Raw genomic sequence first — 17525 nt, 5'->3', positions numbered from 1 at the left:
GTAGTGTCATTGTGCCGAAATGTTTTTTTTTAAATAAATAAATGTGTCAGTTTCCACAGGAGTCTAGTAAAGTAACAAGACGCAGGAAAAGTAGTCAGATAAAGTGTTACCGCCACTATGTGGAAAGTAAAATTTCCTGACATAGAGTACGTGGGAAAATGAAGGTTTCGTGACGATTTCAGGAAAAATAGTCCACTTGTACTTACAGCTATCTATGTATAATTTTGTTCAAGTTTCGTAAACACTCAGTTGTTCAGTAACTTCTCCTGACGGAATAGTTTTAAATAGCGAGGTTTAGACTTCTCTTTTACAGTGTTCCAACGTGTGGAGTTTAGTGAAGGAGTGCGTGTTGCTACCGTTGGCTCATTGGTAAGAGTTTTATATATTTTATGTTTATTTTTGTTTCTTATTTTTTTCTTGTCCTGATGAAGCCCCTTACGAAAGTGAACCAAACGTTGACTCTTCAGCATTATTTAGGGGAGATCTTTTTCGATATTTCATCGTTATGCATAGCACATTGTGCGCATTCTTCTATTTAGTATAATTTTCCATAGTTCTTTCCGTTAAGTATGAAGGTGGTTTGTTTCATTTTCCCATAAAGTATACCGTTAATTAATTTGTGTTTCCGTTAACGCTTGAGAAATCGCTACAATGTCCGTGTTCCATAATTTTGTTTTAGATATTCGCCAGCGACCGCCGCCATTTGCTCGTCAAATCCCGAGACTTTTTCGTTTCTCCATCCGAGTACCAGTGAGTTCCGAAACCTCCGCTCTTGACCAGGAGCAAGGGTGGAAATCTAGCGGCGCCCGAGACTTCCACTACCACATCCAAATTTCAAATTTCAATAGAAAACATTCATGTATCCATCCTTTTTATATAACCTAAACTGTTTATGTAAAAATTAATATCATGTAAATTAAGAATATTTCATTCAAAATATCTTGGTCAAGTTTTTCTTTTGTAATATAATTACTTAGAATTTCCCAAGGAAGGTTGTAAAAAAGAAATGTGATCGGAAAGAGAGAAAAGCGTAAATTTTTAATATTCAAAACGTTACGGTAATTTTGTGTTGGACAAGCAAACTAGTGAATTAACCATAAGAAAAAATTTGAAGTAGACCTTCAGGAAAAAGGAACAGTTCTACCGTAAGTAATTTGTACATTAAGAGCTGGCCGGGATAATAAAGGAAATTTATAAGAAATTTTTTGATAAAGAATGCACACTATGGTAAAGTACGAGAGTTCAAAACCCTTAAATGAAATAGATAAGCCCTATTTCAAAATATATAAGTTCTACAAATTCCAAAGGGTCCCCAAGTTCCCGAATGTTCTAAAGCTTTGAAAATTGGGGAGGGGGGGGGGATGCGTGATGTCAAGGCTAAAGATGAATCCAAGGTTTTCAAAGCATTAATATGATGTATTGTAAATTATTAAGTTTTTGAAGGTCTTATAGCTGCTATGAATCCGTCAGAAATAAATAAAAGTCGAATAAAAGAAAGTAGGCAAGCGATACAAAGAAAGAGTCAGAATGGGAAGTGAGATTAAGAGAAGTATAAATGACAAAGAGCGACGCAATGACGTGTGTGGGAACGGAACGATAAAAAGTGGGGGTAGGAGTAGTCGGAGCGGAAAGCAGCTTGGGATAATGTGGAAAAGAAGGAAAAAGCGATTTGGGGAGTGAATGCGAAAGAGATAGTTGAAGGAAAATAAGAGAAGGAAGGTGGGAGTGATAATGGGGAAGGAAAGCGAAATTTAGAGAAACATTCTAAACTTAAGTACGGTTAGAAAAAACTGAGTAGCTTCAGAACTTGCAAAACCTGGAAAAGCTTTGCAATGTTCTAGTTTTTTAATATTTCCGAAAGCTTGGAACCTTCAAAGGGGGAAGAATCTGCATCTGCATAACATACATGGTATGCTAAATCTTCAACCTGCAATGCCTCCAGAATCTAAAGGAGAACTGAACACTTTCAAAGCTGCAAATAATTGATTCGTTAGGCGTCCATTCTCTCGGGATGCTCGAAATTGGGTAAATGATAATAAACTCTTTGCTTGATAAATTGAAATTTACGGGAAGGTTTGGTGAACTTTGTTCCGGATTAATGGAATTTCCTAAAAGAAGATTTCTATCACTAGCAGTGCTTTCCCAGGTTCAAAAAGTTCAACATGGTGTAATGAACTCAAAATGGGTTTGACGTAGAATAACGTGGTTAAATTAAACACAAAACCTTCCCCATACTAATTTTTTATTTATTGTCCCTCTTGTTCTAGGCCCTCAACAGGCTTACGCCCAATTACAGAGTGACCCGCATAATGCTTTTGTAGAGGTGCCCCTGCAGAAGGTCTTAAGTTGTTCTATACTGCTCCGGTATTTACCTTACGAATAAGGAAAACTGCAAGAAAACCTAATTTGGAGTAGCCGGCAGAATGCTCGTAACTGATCTAAGGAAATTCCCATCTCTGCCACAGATGAAAAATTCACCTCAAACCAGGTTCGAACACCCGACCTCCGGATTTATAGCCCAATGCTCTACCACTGAGCTATAAGCCGGTATATTTTAATTATAAAAGGACGTAAAGCGACTAGTTTCCACCAACGGCCATCTTTTGCCAAGTCCTGTTCGTCATAATTTTCAGCTCTATGGTTTCCCAGGATACACCGAATGGGAAGGCATGGACTATTGCTATAAAACTGCTCCAGGATTTTTGATCCTCTTTGCAAACGAACCGGGGGAAAATATCACTCTCACTTTTTATTTGAGGGAAAACAAAGATTCCAGCTTTAATTTTCGCCCCTGAAAGCTTTCAATCAAATCGCTATAACTTTGGTAAAAGCAACTATATTTTCGATGTCCAATGGCACTTTTTATTTATTTTTGATTATTATAGTTAGAATATATTATGTAAATCCCATGCGCAAAAAAAATTATTTTTTCTACAACTGTCAAAAAAACCTGTCATTTTCTGACGAATTTCGAAACGCGGAAGTACTAGATTTTTAAACGGTTAATTAATAAGTAAGGTTGCTCTTGACAACGTGTGCGAAATCGTCAACAGTGAAAAAAAGTATTTCGCGCACGTGACAAAGTTGAACTTAAACAGCAAATTTAATTAACAAACGGTTCGGTTGTAGAAAAAATATTGTATATAACGCTAGCGCGAAATTATTTCGCGCATTTGACTGATATTTTAACTCGGCTTCGCCTCGTCAAAATACCTTCAGTCTCAATGCGCGAAATTGAACTTCGCGCTCTTGTTATACTTATAAATAACTATTTTTGTTGACCGTTGTTATTGATGTCAAAATCGCCCTCGCTTTTGTAGTGGTAAGTTTCAGCGATGGCTATACCAAAATAAATAGACACCTGTTCATTTTACTTCAGGGAACCCTAGGATGAAATCCTATCTCTCTGAAGGAATCGGAATTGAGATTCAACGAGCACTCTATTCCAAATACAATTGCGCTGAAAACTATCGTTTCACAAAATGATATAGTGTAGTAAAATAATCTAAACCCAATTAGTGTAAATATTTAATCCTACTCGCGTTGGTTTTTAAATTAAGATCGATTTCCATGTTATTGTAATCGGACAAACTTTGGTGAATGGTAATTGTCATAATCACGTGTGGTACGACGTCATACCTACTAAATAGTTAGTAACCATTATACGGCCTCGTTTAATTTTCCTGATTCAAGGGATAATCGTAAGAAAATTGCTCAAGCGAAATGCCTGATTATTCGTCTAAGGACAGATAGAGAAACTTAACTACTCAGATTAGTACAATAGCATTGTAAGACCCTAATAAAGGTCCTACGTTTAGAACCTGAAAACGGCAATTGCGGATAATAAACCGTTGAAAGTCTATCATTAATAGATCGTTACCTTCTTGGCCATTCAGTCATATGTACAGGACGGGAGTGATACGAAAAAGCGCGGCGCTTCTCTCTCTAATATGTTTTTAAACGTTTTACATCGAGAAACGCGATGGTTAAGTAAAAGCACATGGAGTGGATAATTTTAAATTTCCATAAATCTAAAAAGCAAATGCTGCAGGTTCCAACATTCCGGAGACTTGTACATTTAGAACAACCCCTGTCCGGTCCGAGGCCGCAGACCGCGGGTGTTTAGCATTCAGCGGCCGTCTTCACCTTGTATTGATTGCCGCAGCCCCAGTACAGTCTGTACCATTTTGCTGCTGTCGATTCTAACGCTATTCTCAACTACAATCAAAACACTAGCTTGTACCCATCCCTTATTTCTGTACTCGATACAATTTACCGCACTAATGACGCGCTGATTGTCAATAAAATGAAGCAACCCTAAAAACCCAGACGTTCCTTCAAAGTTTGCGTAACGAATGCGGATTTTTACAAAGGATAATTTAGAAGCTAACTGTGTAACTTTAGAATGGCTATCATATGTATCCCAACTGCAGCCCACCAAAATTTCTCTTAGTTAACATTTTTAAACGGAAAAGTGACAGCTGTCACCCACAATATCAAGGTTTGAAGTCAAATTTTCCATCCCTCAATTTATAATTCCCCAGCGTAACCTGGAGGGTTAGTCTTTTCACTCCCTTTGTCGTTGCGTTCGCGGTTTTATAGAGATATGAAGACTGATTGTGTAATTTACCTTTTTTCAACTTAAAATTGCAATCTTCCAGCGTTTAATTTTGCCGCATCCGATTCCTCGATGGCAAACCGGATAACGACAAAGAGTGATTAACTTTCGATGAGTTTTCAACATTTTGATGACATGTCCACATCAATTATGATTACAATAGCGTAATGATAGTGATGCAGAACGGGGAGCGAGGGTTCTTATTGGATGTTTCACGTCGAATTTGGTGGCTGTGCGTTCGGGCTCTTGTCATGGAAATGATGCCCCCGAGCCACCAGTTCACTTAAGTACGTATTGTCAACCCCTGCATTTTTATAAAACAACCTTGTTGGCTTTGGTAAAATTTGGTGTGCTTTGTAGACTTACGTAGTTTAATAAGTAATTTTAACCGGCGCAGCGTAAACGTATGGTCAATTTGTTACCACCGCACGATATAGGTAATGTGCAGGTAACCTAACTTTGAAGTATATTTATTAATATAGTAAAATGGCATATTAAAATGATGGAACACGCAGTCTAATACTAGGTATTCCTCAAATGAATGACTAGAATTAGTAATTAATTCAAATATCTATTCAGTTTACTATTGATTAACAGCAAGGTAGTGTTTACGTAATTGACAGTAAATGTCTATGTTATGATAGTTAACATCCATATTAACTGAGGTATGCGAAGTGTAAAGGGCATTATGGTTTTCAAAACGCAAATGTTGGCAGTAAATAAAATATGAACAACCTTTACATAATAACATTGGATGTCCTTAAAGTTAGCACGGTGATTGTAAGCACTAACGTTGAGATCAGAACCAATGAGCATTGAGTACCTGATACTATTAGTATTCCTACTGCACAAGGAGGAATATACACAAAGAGATTCTTTTAAAAGCATACGCAAGTACAATTTCCCTATGTATCGTTTCATATGGATCACATCAAACGATGGTGAATTTTAGATCGGATTTTAGGCATCTATTATTTTGACGAATGACACACAATATTTGGAAATGTGGTTCTTACTTTATTGTAATCTCTAATTTAAAGCTGATCACACATACAAAAGGTATAGTAAATGAAACTTTATTGAACACAACACAAAAAATGAAATACAATTAATGTGCGCATGCGCATTTGAAATTTTAACCACAGATCATCAAACAATCATATTGCATATTTCAAACATCAGATGTGAGCAGACGCGATCTGCGCAAGGTCAAATTTCATATTTATAGAGATATTTTTTTGAAATTTTAACCAAACAATCTTCTAGTAAAGGCACACTTATTGCATATTTTGTACATCAGGTGCGCGCATGCCCAGACCGCGAAATGCTAAGATTCTTATTTATAAGAATGTTTATGCCATAACATTTCATTTTTATCGGTTGTGTATGACTGATGAAATACTCGTAAGTAGAACAAATAAAGAGGTCGGTGAAGTTGGAGGAACCACATGCAGAAATTCAATCCGTCGACACGCTAGAATTTTGTGCTCACTTTGTGGCATTTTTTGTCGAATATGCAAATTTTTAGCTTCCTAGCATGTGCTAGGTAGCTATTGCGATAGCCGTTTTTTGAATATTTCAAAATTTCATCAAATGTCGACGTTTTAGACCATTTTAAGCAACTTTTAAAGAATAAAATTTTTTTCCGTCTGTATGTACGTACGTACGTACGTTACGTTGGCAATTTTCTGAGAAAACGGCTCGACGGATTTTGTTGAAATTTTGTATATATGTTTTAGGCATACCGAACAGAAAAATAACGGGCCGGATTTTTGAAAAAAAAATTTTGGAGCGCCGTAACGGCATCGAACTTTTTTTTTCAAATAGCAACCTAAAATTTTTATTCTATTATTTGGAAGACCTTATTTTCCTGTGTACAACCTACAAAAAATTGGGCCGGGTTATATTATCAAAAAACGGAGAAAAAATTGTCAAAGTCAAAAAATTGTGTTGCATATGTGCAAAACGCAACGATCTTGTTTCTGAAGGAATTTAAACGAAATTTCTATGATAAGTCCCTTTAATAAAAGCAAACAAAATTCATGCGCAAAAAACGTGTTGCGAATGCGCAGAAATGCAATTTTCTTATTTATGGAACAATTAAAACGAAATTTGGATGGTAGGTCCTCCTAATAAAAGAAAACAAAATGCATGCGCAAAAAATCGAGTTGCGCATGTGCAACATCCAACTTTCTTATTTATGGAGCAATTTTAACGAAAATTGGATGGTAGGTCCCTCTAATAAAAGCAAACAAAATGCATGCGTAAAAATCGTGTTGCGCATGCGCAGAAATGCAACTTTCTTATTTATGGAACAATTTTAACGAAATTTAGATGGTAGATCCTTTTAATAAAAGCTAACAAAATGCATGCGCAAAAAATAGTGTTGCGCGTGTGCAACATCCAACTTTCTTATTTAACGAGCAATTTTAACGAAATTTGGATGGTAGGTCCCTCTAATAAAAGCAAACAAAATGCATGCGTAAAAAATGCACCTAGGAAGCTATTCTGTCAAGAATTTGACACCTGGTTTTCTCAAGCCGTAACGGAGATATAATTTCGTCAAATAAAAAATGTTGAGATGCCATAATTTTGTGTCATTTTGTGCTAATGTTTGCCGTATTGTACAAATTTTGTACTCAAGTCCTAACGAATATATTAAAAACTTTAATTTGTAATTCCAACTTTATGTTGTTCATTACTCATGTCGTTTTATAGGAAGAGAACAATAATTTAAATGCACTTAATTTTAAACATGTTATCGATACTCACTAGGTAAGTCTTAAATTTACCAAATATTGAACGTTCTAACATTATGAGTTCCCTTTATTTAATAAAATGCGCAAATTGACAGGGATGTGTATACTTGTATTTATTTTTCTCCCAGTATTTTCTTTGTTGTTGCGCATTGCAATTTAAGCCGGTTTTAGTGTTCTAGACAATAACGTGTTTATTGCAGTGTCCAGATACTACTACCGGAAACTAATACTTCACTTGCAGTAAGTTTTGATACAGTTTTTCTAGTCTAAGGACAACCTTCGCCCATCTGTTTACCGAGTGAAATTTATTTATTTATTTTATTTTTCCTTTATTTTTGCGTGGAAGGGGTTTCAGTCAAGCTTGCTCTACCTACCCAACTCGCTATACATTTACAAATACCCATGCCCGAACCCGATCAGGTGTTCTGTGACCGGCAATCTTTCCTTTTATTGCTTTTGCTTTTATTGCAAAGGTGTAAAATCTCGAAGTCTTCTTTATTGAATGAATGACCTGAACTGAGAATGTGGTGTACGAATGATTTCTGACTGGGAATTGATAGGTTTAGATTTAGGTTATTGTTTTTGATAAAGGAGGTGTGTTCCGAAAAATTGGTTTTGAAAGGACGGCCAATTTGTCCAATATAAACGGCTGGGCAATCTCTACAGACTAAATTATAAACCCCTGACCTCGGAAAGGGGGGATCTCATCTTTGGTTTTCACTAAGATTGACTTCAGCTAATAGGAGACGGGAATAATGAGGGGGCGGAGTAGTCGAGCAACGACTTCGGAAATGGTGCCAATATAAGGTAAGGAGATATATTATATCTTGGGAACTTCTTTGGTCTGAGAAACTAACGAGAAGTCTGTGGTTAAATGGAAGAGCAGACTGTGGTATTGCCGCAGTACTGTACTTCGCCCTTAATTTTAATGTACTGGAATAAACTTTGTTTTTTTAATAATAAAGGCAATATTATTAATATTATTATTTCATCGTCATCCTCTGGTATAATTTATTAATAAGATTAATAGGGTAACTATTGGCACTGGCAATTTGGAAGATGGTGTTACGCTCTCTCGAGTAATAGGGTTCAATGAGGTCTAGGCTTAGGAGTCCGTGGAAGAAATCCCGAATGGCAGCTAGTTTATGGGATAGGGGGCGACAAGAATGGAAAGGGATTACTTGGTTAGTGGTGGTGGGTTTACTATAAATGCCGATTTCAATATTTGAACTACCTCTCGTCAATGACATGTTTAGAAATTTTGAGAGATCTGTTAGTCTCAATCTCTAAGGTAAACTTTAAATGTTGGTGGAGATTATTAAGAATCTGGAAACAAACATCTAAGACTGACCTGTTAATGGGTTTTTATGGGGTCAACTTAGAAAAGTTTAGTTTCGAGGTTATTCAAAAAAACTTCAGCTAATAACGGTGATAGATTACTGCCCATAGGCAGTCCAGTGGTTTGGATGTAATGGTTATTATTAAACAAAAAGTAGTTTTGTTCTGAACCTAAAAGGAGTTCATGATTTTTTATTATCTGTCCGCTCGTCTGTGTACATGATAACTCGTGAACGGTTGCGAATTTTCCAATTCTGTTTTCAGTCATATGTAAACAATGGTCAAGGGATTAACTGATGTACTTTCTGTCCGTCCGTCAGTATTTGTCGCTCGTTGTTTATATTGGTTTGAAACAGTTTATCGCATTTTAAATTACAAAAAAAATTATTCAGGTCTCGTTCTCATTAATTTCATTATAAACGCTAACGAGCACTTTGAAATTTAACTATACATATTTAGGAAACCATACAGGTATTTACCTCGACCTCGACTTATACGTACTCTATACCAGCAATGAGCAATGCAATTTGTGAAACGGTTAGATTTAAGTATAAATTGTGCACAACTCTTGTGCAGAGAAAGCGCATCTTTTTAACCGAAATAGCTTTTGTTTTGACATCACCAAAGGATATATTTCATGCAGACGTCTCAATCGCCATTTGTGAGTACCCTCTTCCGACAATCCGTTCTTGAGGTATAAGGGAATATACCAGATCACGATAAGAGGTCGAGGAGGAGGGCTATGGTTGGTAGAAATTAATTCCTTTCGTTGAGACCTTTCATTAGAGTACCATGAAGGATAAAACTAGTTCCACACTAGTATGTGCTACTAGATGTGCATAGACCAAAAAGTCGCAGTGCAGGAACCGACTGGAACCACCCCCTACCACAAAAATAAGCACAAAGTTTTATTTGAATGAACGTTGTAGATTTGAATGAAAATGTTGGATATTTGCGTTACAGATTGTACAGAAAATGTGTATGATACGGCAAAAAGTGGCACAAAATGAGCACAAAATAATAGCGTGTCGATGGCTGGAATATCTTCATGTGGTACCTCCAACTTCACGGACCGCAAGTTTAGGGGGCTATCGGTGAAAACAAATGTTTGTTTTAGTTATTATCGAATATATATGTTCCACTAAAAAAATAACATTCTCAAACTTAACAGATGAAAATCAAGTTTTGAAATAAAAAAAACTGCAAAAAAGGTTCTAAAAAATTATTCATAATCTGATAATGATAAGTTAAATAATTCGTGTTCGCCGCGAGTTCAGTGGAGTTTAACGAAGAGGTTTTTTTTCTAAAGAAAATCATTTTGAAACCTGAAACCTGTTCAGAGATCCTATAAGATGTTCAAAAATCGATTGCCTATTATTTTTTACGAGGTTTTTTACTAAAAATTGGCAGTTCAAGCAGCTTCAAGTCAAAACCAAAATGATTTTCTAGACCTGAGAAAGCGCTATGCCAAATTTCGTCCATTCTGGCCTATATCGACTACCGCAATATTCTATGTTGTTGATGTTAATTTCATTACTTCAAACGAGAAATTTATACTTACCTACATGTGCATGTGTGCGAGGACAAAGAAACTTGGCATTTAGTATTAGCGACCATTCAACATTAACTGAATTGCAATACAGATTGGCTATATTGATTTATGTTTCTTGTAAAACTATATGGTAATAAGAACCAAACAAATGATATCTACCAGCTTATTTAAAAATGATGATATGAACTGTGAGACATTTCATTATACCTACTATTAAAAGGGAATCGAATGAATAGGATTTCAATCTGCAAAATACAATAATCAAGCTTTTAGGCGATAATTATCTTTAATACCTCCATAAGAATTTTTATAATATTAGAATGCAGTAGAACAAAAAATATTATAAGATCCTCAACAGAGATATACTTTAAGCATACTCCATTCGAAGAACTTTATCCCTGACCATCATTTAAACGACAAAAACCATTTCATTTAATGTTTCAGCGCAGTTATAGGAAAATCTTTTTAAAATAACAGGGTTTGTTATAATAAAGTCGCATATAACAGGATAATTATAGTATTTAACTCAAATATGGGGAATTTTTTGCATTTTTTAAGCTATTTTTGGTAACAGGTGCGCTTATATACTAAATACACTGTCTAATAAAACTATGATCGAGGAATTTGTCATAAGAACGCGGTTTTTTTGCGCTTACAAAGTGGCGTTTATAGGCACCGGTAATCGGAAATGCTTTAAGCATGTAATAACAGTTTTTTATACTCGTAAGAGAATCACCTGCTACTCTCATGCATAGAACACAGCTTATAATTTTTTGATAATTATAAAATAAGGTTACAAGCAAATTTTTTTTGCCTTGGGGGCAATAGCATATTAACAATATAATGTATACGGAGTTTAACCCTAAACGATATACGTATAAGTTCGTAATAGTGATTTTATTACGATGACCGTCAAATTGTGGGTTATAGTCTCAAATTATAATCATAACAGAGACAAAAAGCAAACCGTCTAAATTGCTTAAAATGATAGGCTGGCCGCGTCATTAGAGACTATCGAGAGAACTTTTTTGAGTTTTATAAAATGTGGGTTATTATTCTGCCGATTTTAAATTACTTTATATCGGCTATTGTTTAACATACCTATCCTTTAAGTCATGCGTTATTTAGATGCCATTTACTCCACAAATCGTTTTCTAATAACTGGAATACGGTTTACCCGATTATTTTTCCACGTCTTACAATCGCGATGATTTTACTGCGGTAAGAAGGTTCAACAAGAATACTAGACGCCCAAGGTATAGTTGTGTTTTGAGGGCGGAACCCGAAAATACCTATTTATTAGGTTCCATTAGTACGGCGACCGGCGAGGCTTTAACTCGTCTGGTAAGTCCTCTTCTGCGATTTTTGTCTCGCAGATATTTACATGTTTGGTCTTGCTAAAAACGATAATTTGTCTAGGAATGGTGCAGTTCAAAATTAATTTATTGAGATCTTTGATTACGTGACATTTCTTCTTAAACCAAATTTCTATCTCTTACCGTTTCTAGAATACGCATAGTGGCCCTCTTCATCGGTCTGGCTAGGCAAAATTATGACTAACCTGTATGCACAAAAATTCTGTTCAATCCTAAAGTGCATCATTAGAAATTATTTTTTATTATACACTTTGATTCAATTTTCCGTAATATTGAAAAATGTATTTTTTCTCCAACCACCTGAATAAGACGCTATTTTGTGACAGTGTTCGGTACCTAAAATTGACGTTTTGCGGATTAATCGCTTTCACCATGGCAACTGTACAAAAAGTGGATACTTTTGGTCCTAGTACCAAAAAGAAATTGACCTTGAAAGTTGGCCAATTAAAAAATTACAATCACGGAGATATGTCACATTGACATCGTTTTACATTGCAGGTTGTAAGATATTTCTATACATACAAATCAAATATTTTTGCATATTCAATGCAAATAATGATGTTACCTATACGTATGTACATGTATTGAAAATGATTTACGCTCGCTATTTTTATTTAAACCATGTGTAACGTAATTTACATATTCCCTGAACGTAATTTTAATACGTATACAACCCGCCGTCGCGCGTAACGCCATCTGCTTCAGACCAATTGCACTATTATCTGTCATTTTGAATTCAAAATTTGAAAAAGTTAATTGCAATTAATTTTAATTAAAAAACTGTATGGTAAGTTTTTTATTTCAATACAAAATATAACAATATTAATTGTGTATACAATAAAATGACTGAAACTGATAGCGACATGGATTGCACTCCGCCAGAGATTATAGAAACGGCAGAACGTGCTACCTCAAGATTTGCTCCCTACAAAGTCGCGAGAGGTGAGAAGTAAGAAGTTAGAACGAATAGGTTATAAGTTAACCTAAAAACTAGAGTGGCATGACACGTGAGGACAAGAAAGCAGAAGTCCTTATACTATAGTAGTGAAACTGTGACTGAATCTAAATTCGAATATAATTTGAAGTAAAGGGGGTTGGAGAAAAAATTTTATGTTTTATTCGTACAAAAAATGCGTTTTCGGGACTCGGAAGGTTGCTGGACTCCGCTAACGCGTCGTCCAGCAACTATCTTCCTCGTCCCGAAAACTGACATTTTTTGTACTAATGAAACAAATAACTATTTTTAAATGGAATGTTATTATTTTCAATTGGATAGTACTTAAAAAAAGTAGACTTTGTGCACATAATATGAGGTCTGTCATGCACGGCTACCGAGATAATAAACAACATTTTTTGTTTTCATTGAGTCACTGAATTTAAAATGTTGCAAAATAAAAAAAAACAAAGATTCATTGTTTTATTTTTTAATTTTGCTTATATGATATCCATAGTGTAGAAAATTTCTCGTAATTTGCGCACTGTCTGAAGTAAACTGTAGGTATATTTTCATTTGAGAAAATGGAATTATACGTATTTGAAAATTTTCATATTTATTATAATACTACCCCAAGTTTAAGCACATGATTTCAAATGTCATATGAAAGCTACATTCATGTAATATACATACAAAATACATCAGTAGCCTACTACGATAAATGCTTTTTGCAATATTTCAGTGACCCAACCAAAACATAAGATTTTAAACATTTCTGCTATTATTTCAGTAACCTTGCACGACAGACCCCATGTTACGGAATCACAGTCTAGGTATTTTCTGAAGTGCTATCAGATGATACCTGCTGCAAAAAGTATAGCGTTTTATTAAAAAAATTACATTTTGAACAACATGACATTAGAACACCCTGTATAACAAAAAATAGTTTCAAGTTATAGAGTAAAATAGCCCATTTCCTTAGTTTCGCTTCATCTGTTGCTCTGCAGATCTAAGCGGTATTCAGATTCCTCCATCTACATTCTAGCACCTGCGGTGTTCCAGCCATGATCGCTATCGCAATTCCCTATTACAGATGTAGCAAATCACGAATCGTTTCTCTATATGCGATGTTTTAATTGGACAAAATATACAAGACGCACCATATAAACTTGGGTTGAATCATACTAATACTTGCATTGGTGCTTCCAATGGGCTTTTCTGTGTTTCCACAAGACAATAAAATCCTATGGCCAAATGGAGCTATTATATTAGTACCATGTCGGTTCAAAATACTCATCTTTGGAAAAAAAATGCATCCCCCTATCACATAAGAAAATTCCCTTCCGAAATAACATCATGGTTAAATTTGTATCTAGACGACGTTGTAAGAACATATGACATTATAAGGCGTCCCCATTTTTTTCCCATATTTTTGGAAGGTTAAGGCTTCTTTAATTTGAGAAGTCCTACATTGGAACAACTCAAGGGTCAGTGTTTTCACAAATTTAAAAATCTTGAATTTTTGACAGTTTCGTCAGTTGCGCTGTGTGTAAGACCGTTAACTCTGTGGATTCTAGGTAGCATCGTCCTGCCTTCTTTAAATCTCTTACGCTCGCTCTCTCATGACTCAAGCAATGATCACCCTAAACTTAACAAGGTAGACTTTTTAAGCAAATAAAAATTCGGCGCAGGGAGATGACACGACGCTTATTAACAATTGACTGGCAACAAACCAAACAGCGTTATCTAGCAACCTCATACATACCTACTATTTCACCCAGTACACTACCATTTTCGGGACTATGAGTAGTCTACCGAATAAAATAAAGGTCCTATTAGTTAATAGCCAGACCTCGTACAAATACTACCATAAATGGTTTCGATATGTTCCGTTTGCTTTGTTGCAATTTACAGCTCTTGGGTGGGGCCTTGAGTAATGTGTCATACAAATTCCTGTATTTTCTGGGAGGTAACATCAATGTACCTACTCATTCTATTATTTTGGTTGATGATAAGATCTGTTAATTTGATTTTTCTCAATTCGTTTCGATCATTAATATCGTTTTGTGGGTCGAGGTATCAGTAAGGATTCACAATGTCCCATAGGCGCTTCGTTTTATATGATATCCCATAAGAGGTTGAAGTAGTCCAGACGGTCTAATTTCTAGCACTAAGGAGTACTTACAGACAAACGGAATTACAGTGAAATGTATTTTCATTGAGCAGAACATACAATTGCTGAACTGTACATATCTTCACTGCCAAAATGATGCAGTATGAAATCGCCTTAGCGTGTCATTTCCTCTGCAGTTCAATTCCCCACCTACTATCTTTCTTAGATAAAAGATAATGCTATTCCTTTACCACGTTATACTACTAAAAACATACACAGTAATTGAGTTGAAAATAATGAAACGACAATAAAAGTGAGGTTATGAATAGCTGTCTAACATGTGCTTATATACTACGTCAAATACGAAATGTGACTCACACCACGTGCTTTCCCCCACCACCACCAGTTCTGGAAAAGTTCCACTCATTTGAACGGATAACACAATCCATAGTTGCAAATATGACTACTTTAAAATAATCACAATGAATTGCAAATGTTAATGCGGTTCATAAATATGCGTTTAGTAGAGAACCGACCGGTTGCATTGTGATCTCCGATGAAAGCTTCGGTTCACGTCAACCGATAAAGTTGGCGCGGTGCGCGCTTTCTGCCGGTACTAAACATAATTAAATCGCACATTTTAAACACATTTTAATGATTTTAGTTTTGGTACAAAAGCTCGACTTTACTCCACGGCTGACTTGAGAACACTGGATATATGGTAACTACAATGCCTTCCCTTGCCCCGTTGAATTTCTCCCGAACACGAGACAGCGTTTGCATGTTAACGTATTCTTGTTGTCCTTATCACTCTTATAGAGTCTTTCTGTAACGCTCACTTTATCATACATACAAAATGACTACTTTCTATGCAAAAGTATGAATGAGATACGCGCCACGGGTACGTATACAGTCATGTGCCCCAGCTTAGGACATACAGCGTGATCCACTTTCATGAATAGATTTGCTTATCATTACTGCGAGACACTAACTCGCTCCTTCTAATAATGTCATTCTTAATTATCATAATATCACCACGTAACTACCGCCAATTCCCAACGCTCTTGGACAAAAGTAGGAAGTGCACGTCCATTCCTACCACGCTCAATTCCGGGCAGCCCTGTATAAGTTCAAACGGTGATTTAGTTATACTTTATTAGCAATTGTAATACGTAAATCTCGTTCGGGGATATAATGGGAGTCCCTTAAAATTATGCAGTCGCTTCTCATTTTACTTTCTGAGTAGCATTATACATTAAAGTTACCATAGATTGTGATCATATTGATTGAGGGAGTCTGTGAGCATTAAAAATGTCGCTATGTATCTAGGGCATTACAAATTTGAACTCTATATACCTAGTTGAAATAGTTTTCACTTTAAAAATGCTCGTAGAGGTTATTGATATCTGTTTGAAATCTCTTGAATGGCTTTCTGCTTTTTTACAGTCGTCGTTGTATTGAAATAGATATAGGTACTTATATCAAACTTTCTACTAATTCGTGATACGATTTTCAATTCAGAACATTGTATTAGGGGTTTGTTTTGTCTAAATTTTGGAAATAGTTGAACTACACTGTCTTCGTTCCAGGACACTTCGCCCTTGTAACTTGCGTTCAAAATGTTTTTCATCGCTACTATTGATAATGAAGGTGAGACAAGATAAAACTGCTGTGTCGAAGTAGAATGACATTGAAATTATTTGAAATCGATTGTTACTTAAGTTTCCTTTCCAAATACTTGGAAAAGATGCCTCTTCATAATTAAGGTCAACAAGACAGATCCATTATTTTCAGGATTTTTTGAAGTAAGGCGTAGGCTTTCGCTAAAGCATTTTTTAGATTATCAAATTTCCACATGTAGGTGCTACGGAATTCATGTCAACTCTCACAGTTTTAAATTTTATCTTGTATAGGGTAGGTAGTTACAATATTTGTAAGGATTACTTTAAAATTTATAAAAATGTGGGTTGCACCGACTAGCTGAATGGAATTACCTTACCTTAATCCTTCCCGTTGGTATCAAAACAAACTTCAATATGCTCCTTGCCATAGAAAAGCCGATTGCATCCAACCTCCTTTATCATAGAAAATCTCGCAACGGTCTGGTCGATAACGAAAACTAAATATAAAAGGTTGCACTATATTGATTACAAAAAAGATTCACAACTTACCATTAGTTGAGCGCCACCCAGTTTATTAAACATTAGTTCTCCCTAGTCCCTGTATAAAAACTAGGAAATTGCAAGGAAAGTAGCAATTCAAATTAACGAAAGAATTACTGGTTTATTCCAATTAATGTCAAGTAAAATCACTTAAACGTAGAACAACATTTCCTCACTAATACACATCTCTTATATGAATTACCAAACGTGTACGTTAAATTCACGATTAACTTCCTAAATGAATAAATCCCGAATCAATAATGACCGATTAAACTCTCACAACGATATTCCACAAGTAGAGTGCTATTTTGGCTAGAAATTCGTACCGATAATGCCAAGTACGAGTAAAAACATAAGAAGAACGCTTACGTTGATGCCAAGAAGTGAGCTCAAATCTCACATCCAATCCATAACACCTAGAACAATCTACGAATCTCCCAAGCCACAGAGCTTAGTTGACTAATGCCTGAAGGGCCTCGCTCTAATTGTAATCTGCTCTTGTAGTACAATACTTAGTACAGCACTTCAGAAGGAACTAGGGGACTCCAACAACATTACGCGTTTCAACTCAATCACAACTAAACAGAGATTATAAGGATATAAGTACTGACCAGATACTGATGTTCACAAATTAATTCAATACAGAGTGGGCTAATAGCGCGCGGACGGATCC

Source organism: Photinus pyralis, unplaced genomic scaffold (genome assembly GCF_008802855.1).
Source record: "Photinus pyralis isolate 1611_PpyrPB1 unplaced genomic scaffold, Ppyr1.3 Ppyr1.4_LG5, whole genome shotgun sequence".
Lineage (NCBI taxonomy): Eukaryota > Metazoa > Arthropoda > Insecta > Coleoptera > Lampyridae > Photinus > Photinus pyralis.
The sequence above is the reverse complement of the archived record's forward strand: the minus strand, read 5'-3'. Positions refer to the sequence as shown.